Source organism: Trachypithecus francoisi, unplaced genomic scaffold (genome assembly GCF_009764315.1).
Source record: "Trachypithecus francoisi isolate TF-2019V2 unplaced genomic scaffold, Tfra_2.0 Lachesis_group5, whole genome shotgun sequence".
In the NCBI taxonomy this organism is placed as follows: domain Eukaryota; kingdom Metazoa; phylum Chordata; class Mammalia; order Primates; family Cercopithecidae; genus Trachypithecus; species Trachypithecus francoisi.
Window position 1 is genome coordinate 126,946,556 of NW_022681470.1, and position 20,610 is coordinate 126,967,165.

General features: G+C 41.8%; 1 long non-coding RNA gene across 1 annotated transcript; it reads left to right on the top strand.

The window, feature by feature from the left end:
- Positions 1-400: 400 nt before the first annotated feature.
- Positions 401-19,929, top strand: LOC117076559. Its single transcript, XR_004434409.1, has 3 exons — positions 401-1,359; positions 5,924-6,066; positions 19,769-19,929. It is a non-coding gene; the product is annotated as an uncharacterized LOC117076559 (long non-coding RNA).
- The last annotated feature ends 681 nt before the right edge of the window (positions 19,930-20,610 follow it).

Consider the following 20,610-nt stretch of genomic DNA (forward strand, 5'->3'; position numbering starts at 1 on the left):
GTGGACAGGCCCAGGACTGCCCCTTCCCATCAGGGAGGAAATGCTACCATGCCAATCAGAGCTCTTGTTTCTGAAGAGTATTTGGGTTGTTTTTCCTGAAGGGGGTTTTATTCTAAAGGAGGTAAATTGGAGACCTTTCTCAGATGGTAATTTTTGCCGAGATGAAAGAGCTATGAGACGTGGGACTGGGGGCGGGGTGGATGGGAGCTACAATCTGGGGCTCCTGCCTACTCTTTTCATGAAGCCGATTATTCAGAACAGAGGCAGGATGACCAAAGAGGGGCTGCACAAATGGGCCTCTGTTTAATGCTTGGCAGGGAGAGCTGTGACCTCTTTTCTCCTTTTAAGTCTTTCTAAGCCCGAGCCATTGTGCTGACACCATAAGGGGAACTAGGCTCCTGAGCCTCTCAGAACTGAAGGGGAAAGAGGTGAGTCAGAGCACCCTAAATTACAATGGCATTGCAGTGCCCTGGGAGGTCGGAATTTCTGGACTGTTCCCAGTGAGCTGGCTGCTCTGGCCTCCCAAAGATGTATGGGCTCCCGTACTCTCCGGAGGGGACACACTACTTATTTCTTCAGCCTACAGCCTAGATTCCAATTGCTTTTGCAGGTGGAAAGCACTGAGCAGTGAGGCCCTGATGGTCAGATTTTCCATTAAAAGATGGAAAGGCATGAGCTATGACATTTTCAGAAAATATTATTTCCTCACTAAGCAGCTTCACATGCTTTTCAAGGTGGAAGACAATGAAAGAAGCAGAGCTAGTCACATGAGTCTGCTCCTTGCAAATTCAACTCACAGCACAGGGTTCCAGGAAGAGGAGAACTCTTTTTAAGATTGACAAACAGAAGAAAGCAATTTTCTGTGAACTCATTAAAAAACAACAACCATAAATTGTTCGGACCGGGTGTGTGGCTCACGCCTGTAATCCCAGCACTTGGGGAGACCAAGGCAGGCGAATTGCTTGAGCCCAGGGGTTCAAGACCAGCCTGGTCAACATGACGAAACCCAGCTCTACAAAACATTCAAAACTTAGCCAGGCTTGGTGGCACATGCCTGAAGTCCCAGATACTCAGGAGGCTGAGACAGGAAAATTGTTTGAGCCTGGGAGCCAGAGATTGCAGTGAACCAAGATAGCATCACTGCATTCCAGCCTGGGCAACAGAGTGAAAAGCATTCAATTGTGCAGTGAAATCCTGCTTTGAAGATAGATGGAAAGAGCACTGGGAGATGTTCCCATGGTGGTTCTGGCCACAACAGTGCTGCCCTCCAGCAAGCCTGGATCAGGCACCTCCATGTCCTTCCATACCGGAACAGAATTTACACTCAGCCCTGGTAGCCAGTCTATTGGTCAGTACCAGGTGAGGTGAACTCTCCTAAAGTCACAGCTGCTGTGTAAGCCCTTTGCTGTTGTTGTTGTTAAATGCCCAATGGCTAGCTATGCAAAAATCAAAGAATAATTTGTAGGGGTGTTAAGCCTTTTCTAGTTTCCTTCTCCTACTATCCAGAAATCTGAAATGCCTCCTTGAGGAATTCCCCTCTACTCCATTCTTACAAATGCCAGGGAGAAAAACGGCGTCAGGAAGAAATAAGATAGCTGCCAGGTGTCAATGACCTCGACAGCCCACAGCAAGAAAGGAAAGCCCTCTTCTAGAAACTGTGGGCCAGAGTTGGAAATGAGGAGAGTGAGTCATTACTTCAGTCCGGTAATTTAGAGACCTGAGGCCTGCTATGTTTGTAGTACTATTGATCTGTTAGGGAACCCCATTAGCATGGACCATCCACAACTCCAGTCATCTGAGATTCTCCCCCCACAGGCTTGAATCCCTCCGTGGAAGGAAGGGAAGACCACATGCATCTAACTGTTCTGGTTTTGCTCTTTTGGGTGCAACAAACAGATCACAGTGACTCAAAAAGTATGGAGGTTTATTATGAGGAGTGCACAGAAACCCAGGAAAAGAAACTAAAATTCAGAAAACATTCTCAGCTATTCTTTTTCTGCTCTTCTAACTTTTGCCCTGTTCTTTCCCTCTGTTCAATCTTATTTGTGCCTCTTCGCTGATGCTTGCTTAGGGGTTTACTTCCCCTGTAACTTTTGATGCCAGGAACATGGACCTGGCATGGTCCCAGCTTTATCTGCTTCTGAATGTCCCCTTTTTTGAGTCGGTTCCTAGTAATTTTATCCTCTTGATATTTTTAGTTGCATTCCTAGACAAGTTTATCATTTTGAACTAGGTCATGTCATAAGTTACTGGATGGCCTATATACCACCATATAGGCCATCCAGGTCAACAGCATATCCCAGGTCATTTCTTGTGGCTGGAGAAGGGCCCTGGAGAGAGAGGGAGGGCGGAAAAGAGGATCCGTGTAGCAGAGATGCTGAAAGGTGGACCTTTCAACAGAAGTGCCTGAGGTATAGTGTTTAGTGTAGGGTCACCCCTTGGCTCTGGCTGACCGAGACAGCCCCAGTGTTTGGCAATCTCTATTGGAGAGGCAGACTTACTGAGAAACTCTTTTATTAATATTTTGCGCGAAATCTGTTTCATACTCAAGGTGACAGACATAGATGAACTGTGAAGTACTTTCAATACTCAGTGAATTTCAGGTCTTTGTGAAGGACCAGATCTAAGCAAGGTGCTGGGTATGTGAAATTACACAGAAATTAATAGGCTTAGCAGGGTGTTTAGCTTTTGACCCAAAAGTCCTGGTCTTACAGGGTGGAACTCTTTATGTCTGCTTTAAATACAAGGAAATTCAGAGTACTAAGAAGATCACTGGGTCCAGGGAGAGGGACTGTAGCCTTGTCAAAGCCAAGGGTCTGACTATAGGAGAACTTCTCCGTCTCCATCACTCTGCTGTGCTGGAGAGCTGTGGACTGGCTGAGATGCAGGCTCTTGAGGCCCCTCCACCTCACCACTCTTCCCACTCATGCAGGCCATGCACCTTCCTCACATTATTTCATCTGTTCCTGAAAAAAGGGAGGTCTGACTACGATAGTTTGTTCTAGCAGAAAAATCACATTTGAGCACTTTAAGTCTCCACTTCCTTGTCACAGTTCTGCTCTCAAGAACCTCAGCCCGAACCAGGAAGGAGGATCTTTGTGTTTCCCAGGAGAAGAGAAAGATCTTTGGAATAGACCATCACTGATGGGGGACTGAGAGTTCCAGAAACTGCAGCGACCATCCTGCATGGGATGAAAGCAGTGGTGTCAGGTTCAAGCTTGCTTGAGAGAGGAAAGTGATTCTTTGCTGGGGAAAACTAATTAACTAAATGCCTTGAAAAGTCAACTCGTTTGAAACTGAAGGGCCTTGCATTTAGGACTAGTTCCTACCTGTTTTATTATTCTTTGTCACTTTTTTATTTTTTTGTTTTTTTGAGATGGAAATATCTCGCTCTGTCACCCAGGCTGTAGTGTAGTGGTGTGATCTCGGCTCACTGCAACCTCCGCCTTCCAGGTTCAAGCAATGATCCTACCTCAGCCTCCTGAGGATCGCTGGGATTACAGGTGCCAGCCACCACACCCAGCTAGTTTTTGTATTTTTAGTAGAGACAGGGTTTACCAGGTTGGCCAGGCTAGTCGCGAACTCCTGACCCCTCAGGTGATCTGTCCACCTCGGCCTCCCAAGGTGCTGGGATTACGGGCATGAGTCACCGCGCTGAGCCTCTTTGTTACTTTTTATTATTTTAAATAATCAGTGACAACTTACAAACGCAGTGTTTAAAAAATAATAGTCAGGGCCTGGCACAGTGACTCAAGCCTGTTATCCCAGCACTTTGGGAGGCTTATGCGGGAGGATCACTTGAGGCCAGGAGTTGGAGACCAGCTTAGCAAGATAGTGAGACCCCATCTCTACAAAATAAAATAAAATTAAAAAATAATGATCCCAGTGTAGTGGCACATGTCTGTAGTCTTAGTTGCTCAGGAGACTGAGGCAGGAGGATTGCTTGAGCCCAAGAGTTCACGGCTGCAGTGAGCTATGATCTCACTACATTTGACGTTTATTTTCAGGACCCAAGCATTTAAAAATTACCTTAAGATAATCCTTCTGATGAGCTTAAGGTACCTACAGATATCTACATCTTTACTGACAGAAAACACCTTTCTTAAAACCAAATTTTGGTTCTTCTATTAAATATAAAGGTGAATTAATTAATATAACTGCTTTCCTTTCTTGCTTGTTAATAATATCTGGGAAAACTCTGATATCAACCAATCAATATAAAAATAAAAAACAAATAGAACACTTTGAAAACTGCTAGCATTTCTCAGCTTAAAAGTTCCTGTTATCTATCCAAGCACTATCGCATAGTCAGTAAGTCATATTTTACAGCTTTCGACTTTCCAAACTAATTCTGGATAGAGCTATGTTATGGGGACTTTTAGTGTCTTTGTGGTATGTGATGGGATAGTGTTTATATAACTAACAATATCTTAACTTTTCAAGGGAACCTTGGAAGTCTATCACTGTAAATGAATCTATCACTCTAAATAAATATGTGCTCAAGCACGACCAGCTCAGTTTAAGACACAAAACAGCAACTTGAAGGAGGAAAACTGAAGAGAGTTTATAGTTAATGGGTTACGTTTTTGTTGTTGCAATAGTAAGTGTGGTTTTCTTATAATATTTCTAAATGAAAAATCATACGTATTTGTTACCATGTATGATGATTACTTTGTTAAAAGCAAAAGTAGTCATGTGGTATATTAAATGTTAATTGCTGTTTTCATGTTTAAATCATGCCAAACAAATCGTGTCTGTGCCATCCAGGGTTTATTGTTAATCTTTTACTGAGTACTTGGATTGGGATAAAAGACTTATACTGTGCACTTTTTATTAATGAATAAATCGAAAACATGAGTAATGCTCAGAAAAAAAATGTCTTTTCATAGGCTGTGTTCCATCATCCTTGTATCTGAGTTATTCCAGTTGCCCTCTATCATCAGGTGACTGTAAGAAATCACTCAATAAAATACACAAACCCATGCCAGCTCGTAATTACCACTGTGATCTTGCCATAAAAGAACATGTATTTTCCTGAAATCTTTGCAAACAAAAGGAATAGTTTAGCTGACAGCTCATATGACGCCAACAAGAACACCCTGAGAAGTTCATAACAACATGTTAGACAACAGTGTACAAAATCCCTCATAGAGAAATCTGGAAATCATTAGGCCGCCCAAAATCATAAATGCTTGATTATGTTTACTAGGGATGCCATCATGGAAAATTTTGAAAAGTCTTAAAGGATTTTCTTCCAAGGTAAATTACAAAATGCAGAAAAGGCCAAAAGATAAGTGAGGGATATCAGACTGAAATCAGAAAAGGCTTTGGCCAATGGCTTGAGGGTCACTTGCTTTCGTAAATCATTTTTTTAAAACTTTTTTAATGAAGTGAAACATACAGAAAGGATATATATGATGAGTGTACAATCTAAGGAATTTTTGCAAACAACACAGCTGTGTAACCAGCACTCAGAACAAAAAACAATGTCACAAACACCCCAGAAGACACACTGACACCTCATCCCACAAAGGACAATCCCTATCCCAGTTAGTTTTCCTGTTTCTATATTTCCTATAAAATAAATCACATGGTGTGCACCCTTTGTGTCTGGCTTCTTTCACTCAACATTCTGCTTATGAGGGTCACTGGTATTGTTGCATTCATAGCAGGTTGTTCATTCTAATTGTTATAATGTATTCCACTGTGGTGATTATGCCCTCAAGTGACCCATTCTGTTAGGCATTTGGTCCAAGTACAGAGAACCAAAATTTATTGTCTGGATTTGGAAACTTTTCTAAAAAGTCACATATTTGAAAGAGACACACAGGGAATTCTTATGCTGACATAGAGAAAGAAAATAGAAGGACCATTTCGTTTGTTCAGGCCTCTAACTTTATTCTGTTTTGCTTTTATCCCCCAGCCTCAGGAAAACTTTAGCGTAATGCTTGCAAGAGCACTAACTGTTACAAGGAGAGTGAGGTCGAGAGTTCCAGAAAAATAAGAGAGAATCTTGCATCTGGAGCATAAATGATCTTCAAGAAATACACACAGGAAGTTGAACAGGTATATAAACTTCAGAGAAGCTCTCTGTTCTCTCAAAAATCCCTGTAAGTATCTCAGAGCATCTGGGATGCCTCATTATCCCCAGATGCCTAATTCATTCTCATTATTGTGACTTCAATCTTTAGTATCTCAACAAATATGGATATCCAGCCACTTCTCAACCCCAAATCCTCAAGAAAAAAGTGAGATCATGGGCTGCATATTTGATCCAATGAAGCTTCATCAAGTCCTGGGAGTGTCATCTTCCTATTTCAGATATAACTGTGGCCAAAATATTTATCTACCACATAGCTCATGTTTTCCTTCTCCAAGAATACAACAGTTGCCCTGATTAAGGTCTCTTTCGAAAAACTCTAAAATACCAACTACTCACTGTTTCCAATTACTCGAAGGAAAGCTAACTTCCAGACAGTCTATCTGGGTGCAAATATTTCAAATATTTCTAAGTACTTGGGAGGAAGAGCTCTTGAAACTTTAGTCTCTGACGACCAGTGTATGAATTCAGGTGCCTTTGGGACTTAAAGAAAACAAGAGAGTTCATCTGAAGGAGGGAGGGTGGGAAAAATAGAAGGAAGTGTAGTGTTTAGATTCATCAATTTGGAAAGACTTTAAAAATATTTATATCAGTATTAAGGATTTGTGTATGTTTTATTTCTTGTCGTGGCTTTGAAGCAGTTACGTGTATATCCTCAAAGATTTTAAGTATTATTTCATAGAGAATATCTATTTATAAACACAAATGTATGAGATGACTTTTAGTTTTATTTTTGCTGCATCTCTTGGCCTGCATTTTTTTTTTTAACTTGATTTCTTCTAAACTTTGTGAGCCCAGGACAGTGGTTTATGGGACTTTTCTGAAAGGACACCTGGAAAACCAATTAATGACATCTCAGGTTGAGCAAGCACCCATGCTATGGTTCAGATGTGTCCTAGTCTCCTGATAAAGTTAATATATAGGTTTAGAGTATAATAATCATAATAATATAGCTATGCTATATGGATCCTGAAAAAAATAAAAGAAATAGAAAGTTCTCCTTCCTCCCCATAATTATGAGTTCTTCAAACTGTCAGTTCTTCAAAAAGCTCACATTTTCTGTGCCTTTAAACTTTATGCCAGTCACTGTATAGTTTAATGCATTTTGAAAATTATTCTTCACAATGACTCTATAAGGGAGGTAATAGTATCATCCTCATTTCATAGACTTGGAAACTGGACTTAGAGAGGTTAGCACCTTGCCAAAGTTACAAGGTTGTGAGTGGCAGAGTCAGAACTCAAATCTAGCCCTGGCCTGAAGCCCAAGCCTTACCCACTGTGATTTACCCCCTTGCCTGTATCATCCAAGCTGCCCTTGAAGGCTGACACTGAGACCCAGTTAGCCTGAACATAGAGGTACCACTGGGCCCTGGAGAGGCAAAGGCTTAAATTGCTAATTCCAAAGGTGTGGACAACTTCTATTGAATTTGTTGAAGATAATGAAATCTAGTTCTTCAACAATTTAGGGAACACTGTCAGTATTAAAATTTGCTTTTGGTTTTGTCTCTCTTCTTAAGCAGGTGACATGAAGAAAATTTCATTTGGAGAACAAGGACTATTATGTCCATTGAGTTTCTACATGTCCATTTAGTTTCTACTCTGTGTTGCTAGGTATGAGGAACAGAGAAGTTAACAAAACGTGGTCCTTGCACCAAAACACATAAACATGTGACTAAAGCATCTGTTTCACTGGGCAAATGATAGTTTTGTCCCTTAAGTCTGCATTTACTATTAACACTTGGCTAATCTCCTTTGGGTTAATAACCCACAGTGGACCCTTCTTGGTCTACACTGCTAAAATGAGCTTGGTTCCCTTAAGGGTTCCTTTCCAAGTTTTCTGAGTGAACTGTGGGGTTAATTCCGCCCCCTCCAAACGTTTGCCACTTGTACACCTCTCTCCTTCCTTCTTCCTTGCAGAGAAGCCTTATGCAGAAAACAAGCTCAAAAATACAGATTTTTCTTTGGGCAGGATCCACACCCAACTCCCAATGAAACAGAATTCTAGGAGGTGAGAGCCAAAGTGGTAGAATTGACCATAAAAACACTTGATCCATCCCTTCTTTTTAAAACAGAATAACCAAAACTTTGAAGAGATAAGTGGCTTGCCTGTTGTCCCGGAGAAACAAACAACAAATTTGAAACTTGAACTCAGGTTATTTTTCATTTTCTACAACTATAGTTCATGCCAAGTACGAATCCTATGGTCAGAGACGCCCCCGATGTGAGCTCTGGTTCATCACTTTGCACAATGCTTGGAATAAGTAGATTCCTAGCAAAAGTTGATTGAGCAAATATATTTGAATGAGTTCCCAGCTTCTACTCTACCCCTACTGACCTCCCGTAGCAGCCCTTTCTATCACTGTAGGTTCCCTTCCCGGGTTTAACTACCCAGCAATGCTAATGCAGCTCTTACCTGAGTAGCAGCAATAGGGACAGTATTTCCAGAAATACATCTGGGCAGAGACGAAGAGTACTCTGGAGAGCTATTTCGTCAGTGCATTATCAGGATATATTTTGCTAGTTGACCCCTAGATATGCTACACAGAGGAAGCAAGCATGTTTTAGTAGTAGGGGTTGGCGACAAATCAAGAGCTTAGGGAATAGAGAGCAGTGAGATAATTGGGCCAAACCACTTAAAAATGCAAAAGCTAGAGAAAATTGGTGCATTAACTGATGTGCCCAAGGCAATACAGCTCTTTGACACCAGAGAGGGAATTTGAACTCTGGTGTCGGGATTCTTAGTCTGGCAACTCTACATAGTGCTGCTCTCACAACAGACCCGAAGCCACACTGCCTAGTTTGGGAGGTGCTTGTAGCGGGATAAGGATGGTGCAGAAATGGCCTGGGTGTGATGGCTCACGCCTGTAATCCCAGCACGTTGGGAGGCCAAGGTGGGTGGATTACCTGAGGTCGGGAGTTTGAGACCAGCGTGATCAACATGGTGAAACCCCGTCTACTACAAAAAAATACAAAAATTAGCTGGGCGTGGTGGTGTGCACCTGTAATCCCAGCTGCTCAAGAGGCTGAAGCAGGAGAATCGCTTGAACCCAGGAGGCAGAGGATGCAGTGAGCGGATATCACGCCATTGCATGCCAGCCTGGGCGACAGAGCAAGGCTCTATCTCAAACAAAAAAGAAAAAAGAAAAAAGGATGGTGCAGAAATGTAAAGGTCAAGGAGCCAAAGAGGATGCATATGATCAATGAGTGTTTATGGAGAACTTACTCGCTATGTAATAGACATTTCTTATGAATTAAATTGTGTCCCTCCCCACACATTCATATGTCGAAGCTCTAACCCCCAAAGTGACTGTATTTGGAAATCGGGCCTTTAAGGAGGTAATTAACGTTACATGAGTTCAGGCCAGGCGTGGTAGCTCATGCCTGTAATCCCAGCACTTTTGGGGGCCGAGGTGGGTGGATCATGAGGTCAAAAGATTGAGGCCAATATCCTGGCTAACATGGTGAAACCCTGTCTCTACTAAAAATACAAAAATTAGCTGGGCTTGGTGGCCTGCGCCTGTAGTCCCAGCTACTAGGGAGGTTGAGGCAGAAGAATCACTTGAACCGGGAGGCGAAGGTTGCAGTGAGCCGAGAACGTGCCACTTCACTCCAGCCTGGCAACAGAGCGAGACTCTGTCTCAAAAAAAAAAACAAAAAAATACATACATGAGTTCATAAGGGTGGGGCTATAATCCAATAGAACTGTTGTCCTTATACGAAGAGAAAGAGACCCCAGGAGCATGCACACACAGAAGAAAGGTTTTGTGAGGAAACAGGAAGAAAGAAGCCACCAACAGACCAAAGAGGGGAGCCTCAGGAGAAACCAAGCCTGCCAGCAAGTTGATCTCAGAATTCCAGAACTGTGAGAGAATACATTTCTGTCGTTTAAGCCACCCTGTCTGTGGCAATCTGTGATGGCAGCTCAAGCTGATTATTACAACACTGATGGCCAACAGCGAAGGGGTTGCTGAAGACCAACTCTACCTCAGCCTCTTTCTCTTCTTGTATTGCTCGGGCCCAGGGAGATGAGGAGCTAACCCACACAGTCAAAATCCAACCAGGAATTTTCAGGCTCACCAGGTCTGCACGAAGACACACAAGAAAAAAGACATGAACAAATGATGAAAGTTGAAGACAGTCACAAACAATTTATCTTTTTCTGTGGCTTGTCTGTTTGTACCTCCATTAATGGCTTTGTTTTACTGGTGGTTCTTATAAGAATAAACATTTACCTCAGAAAACTCACTTCTTGAAAACAGAGCATATATAAACTATTTGGGGCTTTTGATTTTTCAATGTTTGGAAAAATAAGACTTGATGTCAAGGAAAAGATAAATGCCATTGAAAGAATCTGTGGAGGGAAACCAGTGAAAAGGATAAGTGAGGATTGTGGAAAACCATCTCTATACAAGCAGTGAGAACACTGACAAAAATGGTCAGAGTCAACTTGTTCAGAACATTGGAAATTAAGCAAAGGCTTGCAGCAATACAAGGAAAGTTTATTCAAGGAAAAATGGCTCAATCTCAGTAAGGGTAGCAATATTTGTGACATTTTAACTTCCTCTATCCCCATGTTCCCCTCCACAACTCAACAATAACCTCAAAAACCAACAGCCCCCAAGTACAGTGAAAATCAGCATCCAGAAGACATTGGAGGGGGTTAAGTGGGATTAGATCTGCTTCAAAGCCCCATTCCAAGAGAATTGTCATTATTGTATCTGTCTGGTGGTTCCTGGGAGGCTCCACTTGCAAGGATGTCTTTATTTGAACCGACTTGGAAAGTACCTACCTACCGTGGAGAGTCTTTTCCTAGAAGCATTGGTTGAAAACAATACAGCTGCCCAAAGTGGTAGATAGCAGATGGGCCAAACAACAAGCTAAACAAAATTCTGAAAAAGAAAATCAGGGAAGTGAAATGTCCATAGGGAGCTTTGGAAAGCTTTGATATATTCCTGGTAATCTAGAAGATGACCTGCATGCCCAGGCCTGTGCACATGCTCAGGAAAGAACTAAGAAGGCCTACACTCTCACCTCTGATTGATATTGAGGTTCTGCCCAAGCAGGAAGTGAAGGCTAAGGTGGAGTTGGAAACTGTCTGGCTGAATTTTGAAGATGTATCTCAAATATTCACACAGACCCTCTGACCAAACACTGACACCTATTGGTCCTAGCCATTTGATAAATGTCTGCGTACTCATTACCTGACCACTAAGATAACTGAACAGAGACATCAATAACCACATATGAAGAAGAATGCACATTTTACAGAATTAGTTCGAAACAAACCAGCAAAAACAAATCCTGGGGATGGGGATCTGATTTCCAGAGTTGCCACATTATATTTTTAAAAGTCTAGTTTTTAGAAATGTCTGTAAAAATTATGAAACATGCAAAGAAACAAGAATATATGGCCTATGCTCAGGAGGAAAACGCAGCCAATAAAAACTATCCCTGGAAAGCCAGATCCTGTACTACTAGACCACGTCAGCTATTTTAAATATGTTCAAAGAACTAAAGAAAACTATGTCTAAACTAAAGGAAAGTATGAGAAGAATGTCTCACCAGATAAAGAGACTAAAATTATTTTTAAGGAAACAAAGAGAAATTCTGGAGTTGAAAAGTACAATAAAGGGGCCAAGACGGCTGATTAGAGGCAGCTGCAGTCTGTGGCGTTTACAGAGAGGCACGAACGGGATGAGTGAATACAGCACCTTTAACTGAAATATCCAGGTACTTGCATTGGGACTGATCAGGGAAACAACTCAACCCACGGATAATAAAGAAAAGTAGGGCGGGGTGACAGCCCACCTAGGAGCGATACAGATTCAAGGGAGCCCCCACCTCCAGCCAAGGGAAATGGTGAGTGAATGTGCAACCCTGGGAAACCATGCTTTTCCCACAGATCTTTGCAACCCGCAGATTAGGGGATCCTTTTTGTGAGCCCACACCATCAAAGCCTTAGGTTCAACACACAGAGCTGTATGGAGTCTTGCCAGAGCACCTGCTCAGGCATACACAGAGACCCAGGAGCTTTACATATTCTGGCCTCAGGATCTCTAATAAAGGTGTATGCAACTGAGGCAAATCAGGAGGTCTGTGCATACCCCAAGGAAGGGGGCTGAATCTAGGGGGCTGAGCAGCATCAGTCTGTGGGCCCCACTTTCACGGAACCTCACAAGAGAAAACCCACTGGCTTGGAATTCCAGCAAGCCACCAGCAACAGGGTGGAGCCTGCTTGATACAAGATTGGACCCCTAGGGGGAGGGGCGGGTGCCATCTTTGCTGTTTGGTCTAGTTGGCCATTCCAAACTGTGGGCTTTGGAGAGAACAGACAGTCCAGATGAGGAGGGGTCTCCCCAGCACAGCTCCTTTACCAGAACCTGGCTGGAATGCTACTTTAAGCAGGACCCTGATCTCTCCCAGGGATGGAGTGCCTGGGGAGGAAGGGTGGGCCACTCCCTTGGTTATTTGGATGACTCAGTCATTCTAGCCTGCAGGCTTTGGACAGTCCAAGTCTACAGGGGCAGAGGCAGCTTCCCAGCACAACATGGCTGTTCTGTTGAGGCATGGCTTCTTCAAGCAGGCCCCTGATCCACTTCTCCTAAGGCGTTGGTCCTCCCAGCAGGGGCCTCGGCCATTCCTGCCCATGTTCTATGGCTGACAGAGTTCTAATTTCTCCCTGGGATGAAGCGCCTGGTGGGTGGGGCAGGCCAACACCTTGGCTGTTTGGCATCTCAGCTGGTCCAGCCTGAGGGTATTACAGAACCCAAACCAACTGGGGGCTGAAGGGATCCCCAACACAGCACATCTGCTCTATCAAAAAGCAGCCAAACTGCTACGTTAAGCAGATCCCTGATCCCATTTCTCCTGACTGAAAGACAGGGGTCTCCAGCCACTTCCTACAGGCACATTCGGGCTGACAACATGTCACTATCCTCTGGGATGGAGGAGCTTCCAGGGGAAGGGGCAGGCTGCCATCTTTGCTTTTTTGCAGCCTTCACTGGTGATACCTCCAGGTAGGGGAAAAACCAAGGTGACTAGGGTCTGGAGCGGACCCCTAGAAAACTGCAGCAGCCTATGAAAGAGTGGCTAGAGTTTAAAAGAAAAACAAACAAACAAACAACAAAAGCAAAAAGGCCCATGAAAACCCCATCCAAAGGTCAGCAACTCCAAAGATCAAAAGTAGATAAGCCCACAAAGATGAGAAAGAATCAACACCAAAACACTGCAAACTCAAAAAGCCAGAGTGTCCCTTCTCCTCCAAATGAGTGTAGCACCTCAGCAAGGAGTCAGAACTGGGCTGAGGCTGATATGGCTGAAATGACAGAAGTAGGCTTTAGAATGTAGATAAAAATGAACCTCCCTGAGCTAAAGAAGCATGTTGTAACTCAATGCAAAGGAGCTAAGAATCATGATAAAACAATGCAGGAGCTGACCTGTTGCCAGCCTGAATGTGCCCGTAGGAAGTGGCAGGAGCCAAAATATCCAGTATATAGAGAAACATAACTGACCTGATAGAGTTGAAAAACACACTATAAAAACTTAACAATGCAATCACAAGTATTAATAGAGAACAGACCAAGTGGAGGAAAGAATCTCAGAACTTAGACTATCTTTCTGAAATAAGACAAGCAGACAATAGATTAAAAAAAAGAATGAAAGGAGAAAACCTCCGAGAAGTATGGATTATGTAAAGAGACCTAATCTACGACTGACTGGGATACCTGAAAGAGACAGGGAGAATGGAATCAACTTGAAAAGCATACTTCAGGATATCATCCAGGAGAACTTCCCCAACCGAGCAAGACAAGCCAAAATTCACGTTCAGGAAATGCAGAGAACCCCAGGAAAATTCTCCACAAGAAGATCATCCCTAAGACTCATAATCATCAAATTCTCCAAGGTTGAAATGAAATAAAAAATGTTAAGGGCAGCCAGAGAGAAGGGCCAGGTCACCTACAAAGGGAAGACCATCAGACTAACAGTAGACCTCTCAGCAGAAACCCTACAAGCCAGAGGAGATTGGGGGGTAATATTCAACATTCTTAACATAAAGAATTTCCAACACAGAATTTCATATGCAGCCAAACTAAGCTTCATAAGTGAAGGAGAAATAAGATATTTTTCAGACAAGCAAATGCTGTGGGAATTTGTTACCATCAGACCTGCCTTACAAGAGCTCCTGAAGAAAGCACTGAATATGGAAAGGAAAAACTGTTATCAGCCCCTACAAAAACACACTGAGGTACACAGACCAGTGACACTCTGAAGCAATTACATAAACCAGTCTGCAAAGCATTATGATGTCAGGATTAAAGCCACACACAACAATACTAGTCTTAAATGTAAGTGGACTAAATGTCCTAATTAAAAGACACAGAATGGCAAGCAGGATAAAGAACCAAGATTCACTGGTATGCTATTTTCAAAAGACCCATACCACATGCAAAGACACATATAGGCTCAAAATAAAGGGATGGAGGAAAATTTACCAAGCAAATGGAAAACAGAAAAAAAGTAGGGATTGCAATTCTAGTTTCTAATAAAACAGACTTTAAAATAACAAAGATCAAAAAAGACAAAGAAGGGCATTACATATGGTAAACAGTTCAATTCAACAAGAAGAGCTAATAAATATACACATATATATACATACATATACATATATATACATATGCGTGTGTGTGTGGGTGTGTATATATATGTCTCCAATAGAAGCACCTAGATTCATAAAGCAAGTTCTTAGAGATCTTCAAAGAGACTTAGACTCTCACAAAATAATAGTGGGAGAATTCAACAACCCACTGACAATACTAGACAGATCATCAGGAGAGAAAATTGACAAAGATATCCAGGAACTGAACTCAGCTCCAGATCAAGTGGACCTGATAGATATCTATAGAACTCTCCACCCAAAACCAACAGAATATACATTCTCTTTATTGCCACATGGTACTTACTCTAAAATTGATCACATAATCAGAAGTAAAACACTCCTCAGCTAATGCAGAAGTACTGAAATCATAACAAACAGTCTCTCAGATGACAGCACAATCAAATTAGAACTCAAGATTATGAAATTTACAGGCTGGGTGTGGTGGCTTATGCCTGTAATCCCAGCACTTTGGGAGGCCAATACAGGTGGATCACCTGAGGTTGGGAGTTCAAGGCCAGCCTGTCCAACGTGGAGAAACCCTGTCTCTACTAAAAATACAAAATTAGCTGGGCGTAGTGGCATATGCCTGTAATTCCAGTTACTTGGAGAGGCTGAGGCAGGCAAAACACTTGAACCTGGGAGGCGGAGGTTGCAGTGAGCCAAGATTGCACCATTGCACTCTAGCCTGGGCAACAGGAGCGAAACTCCGTCTCAAAAAAAAAAGAAAAAAAAGAAATTCACTCAAAACCATACAACTACATGGAAATTGAACAACCTGCTCCTGGGGGACATTTGGGTAAATAATGAAATTAAGGCAGAAATTTTTTTGAAACTAATGAGAACAAAGATACAATGTACCAGCATCTTTGGGACACAGCTAAAGCAGCATTAAGAGGGAAATTTATAGCACTAAATGCCCACATCAAAAAGCTAGAAAAATCTCAAATTAACAACCTAACATCACAATTAAAAAGCTAGAGAACAAAGAGCAAACAAACCCCAAAGCTAGCAGAAGACAAGAAATAACCAATATCAGAGCTGAACTGAAGGAAATAGAGACAAAAAACCCTTCAAAAAAATCACTGAATCCAGGAGCTGGTTTTTTGAAAAAATTAATAAAATAGACTACTAGCTAGACTAATAAAGAAGAAAAGAGAGAAGATTCAAATAAAAACAATCATAAATGATAAGGGGAATATTAGCAGTGACCCCACAGCAATACAAACAACCATCAGACAGTACTATAAAAACCTCTATGCACAGAAACTAGAAAATCAAGAAGAAATGGATAAATTCCTGGACACATACACCCTCCCAAGACTGAACCAGGAAGAAATCAAACCCCTAAATAGACCAATAATGAATTCCAAAATTGAAACAGTAATAAATAGCCTACCAATAAATGAAAGCCCAGGACCAGATGGATTCACAGCTGAATTCTACCAGAGGTGCAAAGAAGAGCTCATACCATTCCTACTGAAACTATTCAAAAAAATTGAAAATGAGAGACTCCTCCCTAACTCACGCTGAGGTCAGCATCATCCTGATACCAAAATGTGGCAGAGATACAACAACAAAAAAAGAAAACTTCCAACCAATATCCTTGAGGAACATCGATGCAAAAATCCTCAACAAAATACTAGCAAACCAAATCCAACAGCACATCAAAAAGCGTATCCACCACAATGAAGTAGGCTTCATCCCTGGGATGCAAGGCTGGTTCAACACATACACAAATCAATAAATGTAACTCATCACATAAACAGAACTAAGACAAAAACCACATGATTATCTCAATAGATGCAGAAAAGACCTTCAATAAAATTCAACACCACTTCATGTTAAAAACATATTAGGTATTGAAGGAACATATGTCAAAATAATAAGAGCTATATATGACAAACCCACAGCCAATATCATGCTGAATGGACAAAAGCCAGAAGCAGTCCATTTGAAAACTAGCACAAGGTAAGTTTGCCCTCTCTCACCCCTCCTATTCAACAAAGTATTGGAAGTTCTGGCCAGGGCAATTAAGTGAGAGAAAGAAATAAAGTGTGTTCATATAGGAAGACAGGAAGTCTAGCTATCTTTGTTTGCAGATGGCATGATCCTATATCTAGAAAACTCCTCGTCTCAGCTCACAAGCTTCTTAAGCTGATAAGCAACTTCAGCAAAATCTCAGAATACAAAATCAATATGCAAAAATTGCTAGCATTCCTATATGCCAAGAGTCAAATCACAAATGAACTCCCATTCACAATTGCCACAAAAAGAATAAAACGCCTAGGAATACAGTCAACAAGGGAAGTGAAGGACTTCTTCAAGGAGAACTATAAATCACTGCTCTAAGAAATCAGAGGTGACACAAATAAATGGAACAACATTCCATGCCCATGGATAGGAAGAATCAATATCGTGAAAATGAGCACACTGTCCAAAGCAATTTATAAATTCAATGCTATTCACATTAAACTACCATTTCACATTCCTCACAGAATTAGAAAAAACTATTTAAAAAATTTATATGGAACCAAAAATGAGCCCAAATAGCCAAGGCAATCCTAAGCAAAAGAACAAAGCTGGAGACATCATGTTACCTGACTTCAAACTATACTACAAGGCTACAGTAACCAAAGCAGCAGATACCAGTACAAAAATCTTACAATAACACCTACAATCATCTGATCTTTGACAAGCCTAACAAAAACAAGCAATGGAGAAAGGAGTCCCTATTTAATAAATGGTGCTGGGAGAATTAGTTGGCTATATGCAGAAAATTGAAATTGGATACCTCTCTTAGACCATATACAAAAATCCACACAGGATAGACTAAAGATTTAAATATAAAACCCAAAACTATAAAAACCCTAGAAGAAAACCTAGGCAATACCATTCAGAACATAAGCACAGACAAAGATTTCATGATGAAGACACCAAAAGCAATTGCAACAAAAGCAAAAATTGACAAATGGAATCTGTTTAAACTAAAAAGCTTCTGCACAGCAAAAGAAACTATCAACAGAATAAACAGGTAACACACAGAGTGGGAGAAAAATTCTGCAATCTGTCTATCTGACAAAGGTCTAATATCCAGCATCTATAAAGAATTTAAACAAATTTACAAGAAAAAAAAACATTAAAAAGTGGGCAAAGGACATGAACACTTTTCAAAAGAAGGCATACATGCAGCCAACAAACATATGAAAAAAAGCTCAACATCACTGATCATTAGAGAAATGCAAATCAAAATCATGGTGAGATATCATCTCACACCAGTCAGAATGGATATTATTAAAAAGTCAAAAAGCAACAGATGCTGGCAACATGTGGAGAAAAAGGAACATTTTTACACTGTTGGTGGGAGTGTAAATCAGTTCAACCATTGTGGAAGACAGCGTGACAATTCCTCAAAGATCTAGAGCCAGAAATACCATTTGAACCAGCAATCTCATTACTGGGTATATATCTAAAGGACTGTAAATTATCCTATTATAAAGATACATGGACATGTATGTTCACTGTAGCACTATTCACAATAGCAAAGATATGAAATCCACCTAAATGACCATCAATGATCGGCTGGATTAAAAAAAAAAAAGGTACATATACACCATGGAAACTATGCAGACGTAAAAAGGAATGAGATCATGTCCTTTGCAGGGACATGGTTGGAGTTGAAGGCCATTATCCTGAGCAAACTAATGCAGGAACAGAAACCCAAATACCATTCTCACTTTTAAGTGGGAGCTGAAAAATGAGAAAACATGGACACATGGATGTGGAATAACACACACTGGGACCTGTCAGAGGATGTGGGATGGGAGGCGGGAGAGGATCATGAAGAACAGCAAATGAATGCTGAGCTTAATACTTGGGCAATGGGATGATCTGTGCAGCAAACCATCATGGCACACATGTACCTATGTAACTAACTTGCACATCCTGCATCTGTACCCCTGAACTTAAAAGTCGGAAATTTTTTAAGAAGAAAAGTACAATAATTGAAATTTAAAAATCACTAGAGTAGTTCAACAACATATATGGTCAGGCAGAAGACAGAATTGGTGGGCTTTAAGATAGGTCCATTGAGACTATCCAGTCTGAGAAAAACAAAGAAAAAAAGAATAAAGAATATGAACAGAGCCTCAGAGATCTGTGAGACACCATCAAGCATCCCAAAATATACATAATGAGGGTTTCAGAAGGAGAGAAGAAAAAGGAACAGAAAGAATATATGAAGAAATAATGGCTGAAAACTTTCCAAGTTTGACAAAAACTTTAATGTACACATCCCAGGAGCCAAAAACAAAACAAAAACAAGATAAATAGCTTGTTCTTTCAAGTAGGACAAGCTAAAAATGATTCATGCCTAGACAGATCATAATTAAATTGCTGGAAGCTGAGACAAAGACGGGATCTTGAAAGCAGCAACAGATAAATGACAATCATGTATAAGAGAGTCTCAATTAGATTAACAGCTGATTTCTTATAAGGAACCATGGCGGCCAAAAAGCCGTAGGATGCCATAGTCAAAGTTCTGAAAGAAAGACTGCCAACCAAGAATTAAACATCCTTCAAAAGTGGAGAAATTAAGATATTCCCAGATTTAAAAAACTGAAAGAATTCGTCACTAGTGTCAGGCCTCTGAGCCCAAGCCAAGCCATCATATCCCCTGTGACCTGCACGTATGCATCCAGATGGCCTGAAGTAACTGAAGAATCGCAAAAGAAGTGAAAAGTTCCTGCCTTAACTGATGACATAACCTTGTGAAATTCCTTCTCCTGGCTCATCCTGGCTCAAAAGCTCCCCCACTGAGAACTCTGTGACTCCTGCCCCTGCCCACCAAAGAACCCCCTTTGACTAATTTTTCTTTACCTACCCAAATCCTATAAAACGGCCCCACCCCTATCTCCCTTTGCTGACTCTTTTTTCAGACTCAGCCCGCCTGCACCCAGGTGAAATAAACAGCCTTGTTGCTCACACAAAGCCTGTCTGGTGGTCTCTTCACACAGACGCGAGTAAAATTTGGTACTGTGACTCGGATCGGGGTGGGGGGGGGCCTCCCTTGGGAGATCAATCCCCTGTCCTTCTGCTCTTTGCTCCATGAGAAAGATCCACCTATGATGTCTGGTCCTCAGACTAACCAGCCCAAGGAACATCTCACCAATTTTAAATCAGGTAAGAGGCATCTTTTTACTCTCTTCTCCAACCTCTCTCACTTTCCCTCAACCTCTTTCTCCTTTCAGTCTTGGCACCACACTTCAATCTCTCCCTTCTCTTAATTTCACTTCCTTTCCATTTCTGGTAGAGACAAAGGAGACGCCTTTTATCCATGGCCCCAAAACCCCGGCACCAGTCATGGACTCGGGAAGCGTCTTCCCTTGTTGTTTAATCATGCGGGGACACCTGCCTGATTATTCACCCACATTTCACTGGTGTATGATCACCACAGGGATGCCTGCCTTGGTCATTCATCCACATTCCCTTGGTGGCAAGTCAATTGAGGTGATGCCTGCTTTGGCTGCTCATCCCACCCCTTCTCTCCATATCTCTACCCCTTCTCCACTTTCCTGGGGGGCAAGCACCTCCCACCACTTCTCTACTTTCTTGGGGTAAGCACCTCCCACCCCTCCTCCACTTTCCTGGGAGGAAAGCACTCCCCACCCCTTCTCTCTGTGTCTCTATCCTTCTCTTTAAACTTGCCTCCTTCATTATGGGCAACCTTCCACCCTCCATTTCTCCTTATTCTCCCTTAGCCTGTGTTCCCAAGAACTTAAAACCTCTTTGACTCTTGCCTTACCTAAAATCTAAGCATCTTATTTTTTCTGCAATACCGCTTGGCCCCAATACAAAC